Here is an 8,096-nt window from a genome sequence, read left to right as displayed (position 1 = left end):
CGGGGCCTGGGCTCCAGGTCTGTTCAGGATCCCGTGTCTTTTGATTTTTGTCTCTTCTTAGTTTCATACAATCTTGGAGCACTTCTGCATAATAATTTATGCTTTGAGAGCTGTTCTTTTGTATCTTTTTCTTTTCCCACTTATGTATGTATTTGGTACAGGGTCTCACTATGCAGCTTGGACTAGTAGTGATCCTCCTGTTTTCAGCCTCCCCAGCGCTGGAATTTTAGGTGTGTACCGCCATGCCTGGACTCAGACACCAGCTCAGCATGCCCCAGGGGTGGGGCTGACATGGCACATGGGACTGGGGGTAGAATCCTGAGAGCTGCTCTTTTGATATCTCAGACTGCTCAAAACAAAACTAAACAATCCAAGTAAATCTCAGCCTCCTATGCAGGACCCATGCTCCACATCAGATTAGATGCTGGGCAAAATAAGCTGGAAATAAACCTATTTTACCTTGAATGAGCCACTGAAGATGTTGATCAATAGATTCTATTTTGTGAAGGTTTATTTTTATGGCATACATATTTCACAACATACTTTTCCCTTGGTCTATTAAGTGAGCGCCTCATCTGTCTGGTTATCTTGTTTGTTGAAATAAAGCATCAACCATAGCTCCATCATGCAATTTTATCATATTATTGCTCTTGTAAAAAAAGGAAAATAAGTAATTTTATAATAAATCTTAATGTTCTCTGTCATGAGAAAAATTAAATTATATTTTGGGGCTGGGGATAGAGCTCAGTGGTACAGAATAAGAGCAAGGTCCTAGGTTAGATCTCTAGTGTATCAAAATAAAACTTTATCTTGACACTGAATTACTTTTTTATGTGATACCATATGACAGTAGCTCGAGATAGCTCTCAAAGCAGTAGAAGTTGTTATAAGTAAATTATCTCCTGATATTTTTGTGCATCAGTGGCCTAAGTACAGAGCCCAGAAAAGCTAGAAGCCAGTGCTCCAAGGAGAATGGTGGCTTCTGGCTTATGGGCTCTGTTTATCACTAGCTTGATTTTCAGACATTAGTTTTCTCTGAAATCCACAATTCTAGACATGTCAGTACTTCTGTGCAGGCTTACCACTCATGGTGATAATGTGAATTTATGTAATGCTCATTGAGAATGTATAAAAATCTATTCAGCAGATTTTCTATTATTATAGTAGTAGCAAAGAAGTTACCATGGCACAACTTGTAACTGTATCAGTTTGGTCCCAACAACTGTTTTTCCTGTATTTGAGGAAAGGGTCTACAGGGTGTTCAAGGTCTCAGTACTAGATCAGATTCATAGTGATTCTCCTGTTTTACAGCCTCCCAAGTGCTGGGATTACAGGCATGTGCCACCACGCTCAGGCTCAATCAGCCTGTCAGTGCACCCCGGGGGTGGGACCAGCACAGCAGGCCCCGGGATTGAACCTCCAGGCCCCTGCACCTGCTTGCTATTTGGCTGCTCCCACCAAAATCTTAACAAAACCTTTAAAAAGCATTTTTAAGCAATGGTGGACATGCCAAGAAAAAGATTTATAAGAATAAAAAATTACATTTCTCCTTCATTCTATTTTTTTAAAGTGACTTTGTTATAAATCAAGGACAAAGTCCAAAATAAAATGTATAGAAATTCAACATTGAGCATCTTCTGTCTCTTAGCTCAGATAAGGGCTTTTTAATTTCTCTTTAGAAGTGGACTTTATTTTCTCCTGTGTATCTAGGATCATTTTTTAAAAAATCAACTTGATGCAAATCCACTGGCCTTGATCAGATGGTAAATGCATTTTCAGTAAAGGCAGTGGACTGTGAGAAAGCAGCCTCTCCTGTGAAAGCTGAAGGAAGGCTCAGCTCCTCAGTCTCCAGCTCTAGAGCTCAGGCTACCTTAGCCTGCTCTACCGCTACGATTGAAGCTCCACATGCCATCCTGAGACAGGAGACTGTATTTCTAGGTTTCCTAATAATTCATTAGAGCTATTCAACTCATAAAGTAGTTCAGAGCTGTCACAAGTACTATTTCAGTGGAATTTATGAGAATTTTTTTAATGGAATGAGAACTTCAGTACCTAAATATAGGGGATTCATGAGCTAACCAACGTCCTTCTCTGGCGTTCCTCAGTGACCCACATCCACCTAGTCCCAGGAGCACGTCTTCCACAGCCCTCTTTATATACTGTACCAATGTCCAGCAGACTCATCTATCCAGGGGAAAGCACCTGAGTTGTGACTCTGAAGGGGAACAAGACATTGCAATCTCATTCTGAGCTAAGGAAGGACAATGTAAACACTTGGGTCATGTTTTCTGCCTCAAATATCGAGGAGCTTAGTAGTCTGGAAAGACAGAAATGAAAAACATGCAAAAGAAGCAGATAAGCGTGTAGAAAGTATTGGTAAGGAGTGAGGGCTTCTGGTGAGTGACCAGTCTTCCACTGAGTGCCATTATATGTTTTTAAAACTTCCCTCAGAGCCCTTAGCGTTCTTTAAGTTTCCCAGTATCCATGTAAAAAACCTTTTGGTCCTCTCCCTTTTTCCTCTTTTCACTATTTTAGCTATCTCAAGTTAATTTATCTTATTTGAAATCAAGTCTTAACTAATACAAGAAAAAAATCCTAAAACATATTTTTAAATACAGTTAAAGTGGGTGTTCATGACCTACATCCAAATCATGTCGAGAGTCAGTAGGTGATGTATGACCTGGACTTGCGAGATGTCTCTTTTGCCTTAGCTTCCATGCTAATTTATATATATTAAAGGTCTTATTTATTTATTTATTCAGAACCGGGGATTGAGCTCTGCTGAAGTGTCTCTCCTTTTCACCTAACTGCCAAAACCCAGGTCAAACTCAAGTTCCAAGAAACTATGAAAATTGAACCCGGCCCATTCTTATTTCTTACTTGTTTTTATCATTTCTCTACAGTTCTGACTGCTATTTTGCATGTGTTTAAATGTTACCTAACAGTCACTCTGAAATTGTTTTGGTTACAGTCATTCTCCAAAGAAAATAAACTATTTGACAAAATAATATTTTACTCTATAAAATGTTACTATTTTACTTTAAATATCTCCAGTACTACATATTGCATATCCTCTGTGTCCCATAGATAGGTTAAGTATCTCTAATGGATCCCGACTGTAGAAATCCTTATTTTTTTAAATACTAGAAGCAAATATTTTATTTTTTTATATATATTAAAGGTTTTATTGAAAGGTTTTATTTACTTATTTATTTATTTTTGCAGAACCAGGGATTGAGCTCAGGCCCTTGCTCTTGCCAGGAAAGCGCTTATTCCACTCAGCCATCTCATCGGACCCTATTGAAAGGTTTTAAATGTGAAAAAGATACAGAAATAGAGATTACATTACAATGACCAAGGCAGCATTCTATATGACAAAAAATCAAAAGAAAGCAAATTTATACAGTAAAGTACAGTAAAGGCATACCTGGCAAATGAACATGTGACTCTATCTAGATAAACATTTGCCTAAAAAACAGCAGAAAAAAACCGCACATTTTCCTTTGATATGTTCATTACTTTAAATTTGGCTATTAGAATAAATGGTAATACATGAATATAAGCTTTGGAAAAGTTATATTTCTAATGAAATAGGGCCCCAAGGAAGATAAAAACATATTTTCTTGATTGCCTACAAATTTTAAATCATTCTAAAGTGAAAACTAGAACAAGGTAATTGAAACTGAATCTAGGCTGCACATACATAAAATGATCTGACCATAGACTTTGCAAAATAAATTATTGCCTAGTAAACTGCCTTCTTCACTTTTTAGAGAACGTCTGTAGAGCATGAAAAGAAGGGGCATGACAATTAAGGAATTAAAAAAGACAGTTAAACCCATTTGTAATGCAAATCTACATAGAATATACACAGTAAAACTCACTACTTAAAAAATTTAACAACACAAGACCACCCTGAATAAAAGTTAAAACCTCATCAAAGAAAAATGCTCATCATTTGTATAGCATTGTTAGAAAACTGACAAGATTTTTTTTTTGGGGGGTGAACAGGAAAGATATCAGACACAGGCATTCATTGAAAAATTGTTCATAAAATGTTCATAAGGTTGTAAATTGCTGCTTATACTCTCTTAAAATTATATACCATGGATATACTTTCCACTGTTAACTGCAGGACAAAAGAATAACTTAAGAAAGTGCTTCTCAAGATGAGGGCCAAATGCCCAAAAGAATTCTAAGGTGGGCTGAGTAATAAACACCTGAAACAAGCTCCCTGTGAGGTGGTTCTGCGTCCTGAAACGCCCCATAGGAAAGAGCAACACTTTAAAGATCACAAACATGTTTCGGACATGGCAGAATGTTCTCCAAGTTTATGTTGTGAATGCTGCTTTTCGTTTTAAAGTAGGTTCCAGGCTTTAAGAGAAAAATGCGTGCCTGGCAAATGAGCACATGACTTTGTCTACACATTTTCCTAAAAAAAGAACAACAGAAACAACAAGCACATTTTCCTTTGATATGTTCATTACTTTCAAACTTAACTATTAGAATAAATGGCAATATATGCATATAAGCTTTGGGAAAGTTATATTTCTAATGAATTAAATAGGGCCCCTAAGAAAGATAAAAACATATTTTCTTAAATGCTAACAAATTTTAAATCATTCTAAACTGAACACAAATATCTTACCTAAACTTAAATTGTAGTAAGATTGTGCCATAGTAACTTACTTAGACGACAATGGGAATTGTAATGGTCTTTGCATAAAAACCGGTACTAAAACAAGAACGCTATATCTGATAACTTATTCAGAAACTGCTAACTGCTAACTTAAATAAACATATTTGAAAAATTCTGTATTGAAAAGATTCCTATATGCATTTCTTGTGTTATCCAACAAAAGAAAGTTAACTAAGGGAGTAGAAGTAGGATCGATCTGTGTTCTGGAGATGTATTCAAAATTGTGAAGGTAAATTCTGCTTAAAAGGTAAATTATTTTCTGATAACTAAAATAACAAGAGAAATCATACACACTCTAAAGCCACTGAGCAAATGAAATGTGCTTGCTAGTCAGGGTAACAAGCAATTGCTTCATACTTAAGTTAAATTATAAACAGCAAGTCTGTCAACATCAAGCAATTCAGTACTCTTTATCATAGACTATAAGAATCAAATATGACACCAAATGTAAGTACAAAAAGAATAAAGAAATTAAAATAAGCTTCTAAACAATTCTGAAGTGGTCATTTGATCCAAGCTGGTAACAAGTCCTTTTGCCCATGTAATGGTGACATAAGCGAAATGCACAGATGGAAAATGAGGGTCAGACCTGTTGTTCTTCATAACTCGAAAGAGGACTGATTTACTCAAATTCTGCAAATTCATGGACTTCAATCATTGTTACACTGCCCTTGTCTTCTGGAGAGAGCCAGGCAGGTTCCTCAGTAAAGTGTGGATCAAAGTTTTCCAACCCAAATTCTCCAGAAATCTTAGGCTTAAAGGGAGGTGCCACACGCTTTTGCTCCATCAGGTTCCAGTTCACATTCTGAAAGAAAGGGTGGTGCTAAGTGTTCTCAGACCCTGTGTCACCATGACAACCCAGTCTCTCCTCTGGGTCCTTCTCCAGAACACCCTGAAGGACACTTGCAGCTTCAGACTGATAAGACGGTATGAGAATAGTGCTTTCCAAAATAAGAAGGAGACAATTGCTTGATGGTGCATCAGGGATATCAAAGTTCTCAACAGGAAAGGGAGACTCTCCAGCCATCGTGTCATACAGGATCACTCCAAGACTCCACCAGTCTACACTAAAACTATAATCTTCTGCTCTGACAATTCCAGGAGCCAGATAATTAGGTGTACCACACATCACATCTCTCAGCCTGAGTCCTTCCTTACAGACACAGCACTCAGTGAGCTTGATGTGACCATTGGAATTGAGTAATATATTGTTCAATTTCAGGTTTCTGTAGAGGACCCCTCGCTGGTGAAGGCAGTTGAGGGCTAAGCTGATCTCTGTAGTGTAAAACTTGGCATGTGGCTCCGGGAGTATCCTTTGGCACTGCATGTGCAACAACAGATCTCCTCCACTTGCATAGTCTAAAAAATCACTCTGCTTTCCATGTGAAAGAAAGAATGCAGCCTAACAAGGAAAGGATGACTTGACACCGGCGGCAATACACTCTGCTCAGTCTTTGCCCGATGACAGTTGGCACAGTCTTTTTTCACCACTTTCATAGCAAACTTTCAATCTGTGTTTTTCAGTTGAACCAAGAACACTTTCGCATAACTTCCTCTCCCTAGCACTCGGAGGATATTAAAGTCCTGGAGATCCAGCCTAGATGGAGCTTGGCCACATGCCCTGGTGTTCTTTATCTCCTCATCTTCAGCAAGTTGTTCCCAGCTATAGTGACCTGAAGAATGAGATGGGCTTAGGGTCCGTGTGGGGTCTGAAATCTTGGGTGGTTGATTCATCATTGTCACAGGGCCCGGTGGTGAGGAATGCTGCCCACATTGAGTTATTACCAGTGTGTGGCACCTCTTGGGCACCAAGATCTTGCAGTCGATGCACTTGTACACCAGGTGTCCCAATCCCGCTACACAGTCTGTGCAGATGGCACAGAGAGCATGCCTACAGAAACGTTTGGCCTGAAACGTGTGTTCATTGGCACAACAGAACTTTCTCCAGAGGTCTGCAGCTCTGTGGTGGGTGGATGGATCTTCTAGACAAGGCACCTTAGGCTGTTCTGCTGCAGGAGGTGACGCATGGAGTGAGAGTTCATACTCCTTCTCTCGCTCAGACAGACAAAAGCATTCTTCTTGATTCCGACTTAGGTGACAGAAAGTGTGGGTCTCCTTCCTCCTCGGCCCACATTTTGATGTAAAGCTCTTTAACAGCACAGATCTCTAAGTTCATTGCTGAGGCCTACAAGGGAGATGGATATCCCTGAACGTAGTGCGGTGATGTCTGTTCCCATGCGCAGGGCCTGTAGGATTGAGCTGTTGGTTCTAGGGGTGCTCAGGAAGGACAGACTGTAGTCGGATTCGCTGCCCAGGTAAACTGGCATGAAGAGCTCCAGGAGTGATTGTGCTCTGACTGCTTGCTCTAACCTCATAGGCCGGAGCTTGGTACAGCTCCCTGTGAAGTACTTTCTATAGGTGGCCTGATCAGGGAGGTGGATACTAGCTTGAGTTGGTAGTGTAGCTCCCTGTGGAGTGCTCTTCATTGGTGACCGGTCAGTACAGGTGGGCAGTAGACTCATCAGTGTGTCTAAGAGCCTGGTGGCTGCAACTTTGTTTTCCCACCCTGGACTTCTTTGCCTTCCTAGGATTTTTGTGTCTGGTTCTGAGGAGTCCTGTGCAGAGCTGCTGGGCGCCTCTGGGCCTGGCGAGACTTGCCTTGGGATATTTACCTTTGTGGAACCTTAGGTATTTGGGCATGTGTAGACTTTATAAAGGTACCTTGGTTTTTTTCCATCAGTTGGGGTCAGTCCTGGGGGCACCTTCCCTAGGGTGTCTGTGATAGTTGAGGAGCACCCGCATAGTGGCCTGAGGAGTCTGGATGGAATCAACCGTCTTCTCAGTCTTTGACACAGGCTTTCTCTGTCTGAAGTCCTGAACCTGCGGACCCAAGAAGTAGAGAAGCAGTTCAACATGATTCCTGCTAACAGTCTCTGGCCAACTAAGCTTAGTACAGGCTGTTACTGCATTGTGACGCCCTCAGTGGGGTTTTAAGTTCTGTTTGGAGAGGGTTGCCAAGGGAGGGAGGCTGGGTCTTAGGGCTCCATGACCAGAACCCCCTCCAGTACCCGCTTCACCTCAGCTCATGTTTTTCCTCATACTACATGTCTCAGTTACTCTTCTCTCATTGCTGGGACAAATAACCAGTACCCAAAATGCAGAAAGGAAAGGTTTATTTAGCTCACGGTTACTGGAGGTTTCAGTCCACACTTGGCTGGCTCCAACACAAGGGGCACATGGCAGAGGATAGTAGTTCATGGTTATAGAACAGCAACATTGGCAACAGAGAGAGAGAGAGAGAGACTTGGCTGGCTCCAACACAAGGGGCACATGGCAGAGGATAGTAGTTCATGGTTATAGAACAGCAACATTGGCAACAGAGAGAGAGAGAGAGAGA

At 40.5% G+C, this 8,096-nt stretch overlaps 1 pseudogene; it reads right to left on the bottom strand.

The window, feature by feature from the left end:
• Positions 1-5,321: 5,321 nt before the first annotated feature.
• LOC101589745 lies at positions 5,322-7,074 on the bottom strand (annotated as a pseudogene).
• Between the last annotated feature and the right edge of the window lie 1,022 nt (positions 7,075-8,096).

The sequence above is a fragment of the Octodon degus genome, unplaced genomic scaffold (genome assembly GCF_000260255.1).
Source record: "Octodon degus isolate 3935 unplaced genomic scaffold, OctDeg1.0 scaffold00013, whole genome shotgun sequence".
Taxonomy (NCBI): domain Eukaryota; kingdom Metazoa; phylum Chordata; class Mammalia; order Rodentia; family Octodontidae; genus Octodon; species Octodon degus.
This window is presented reverse-complemented; position numbering and strand designations above follow the sequence as displayed.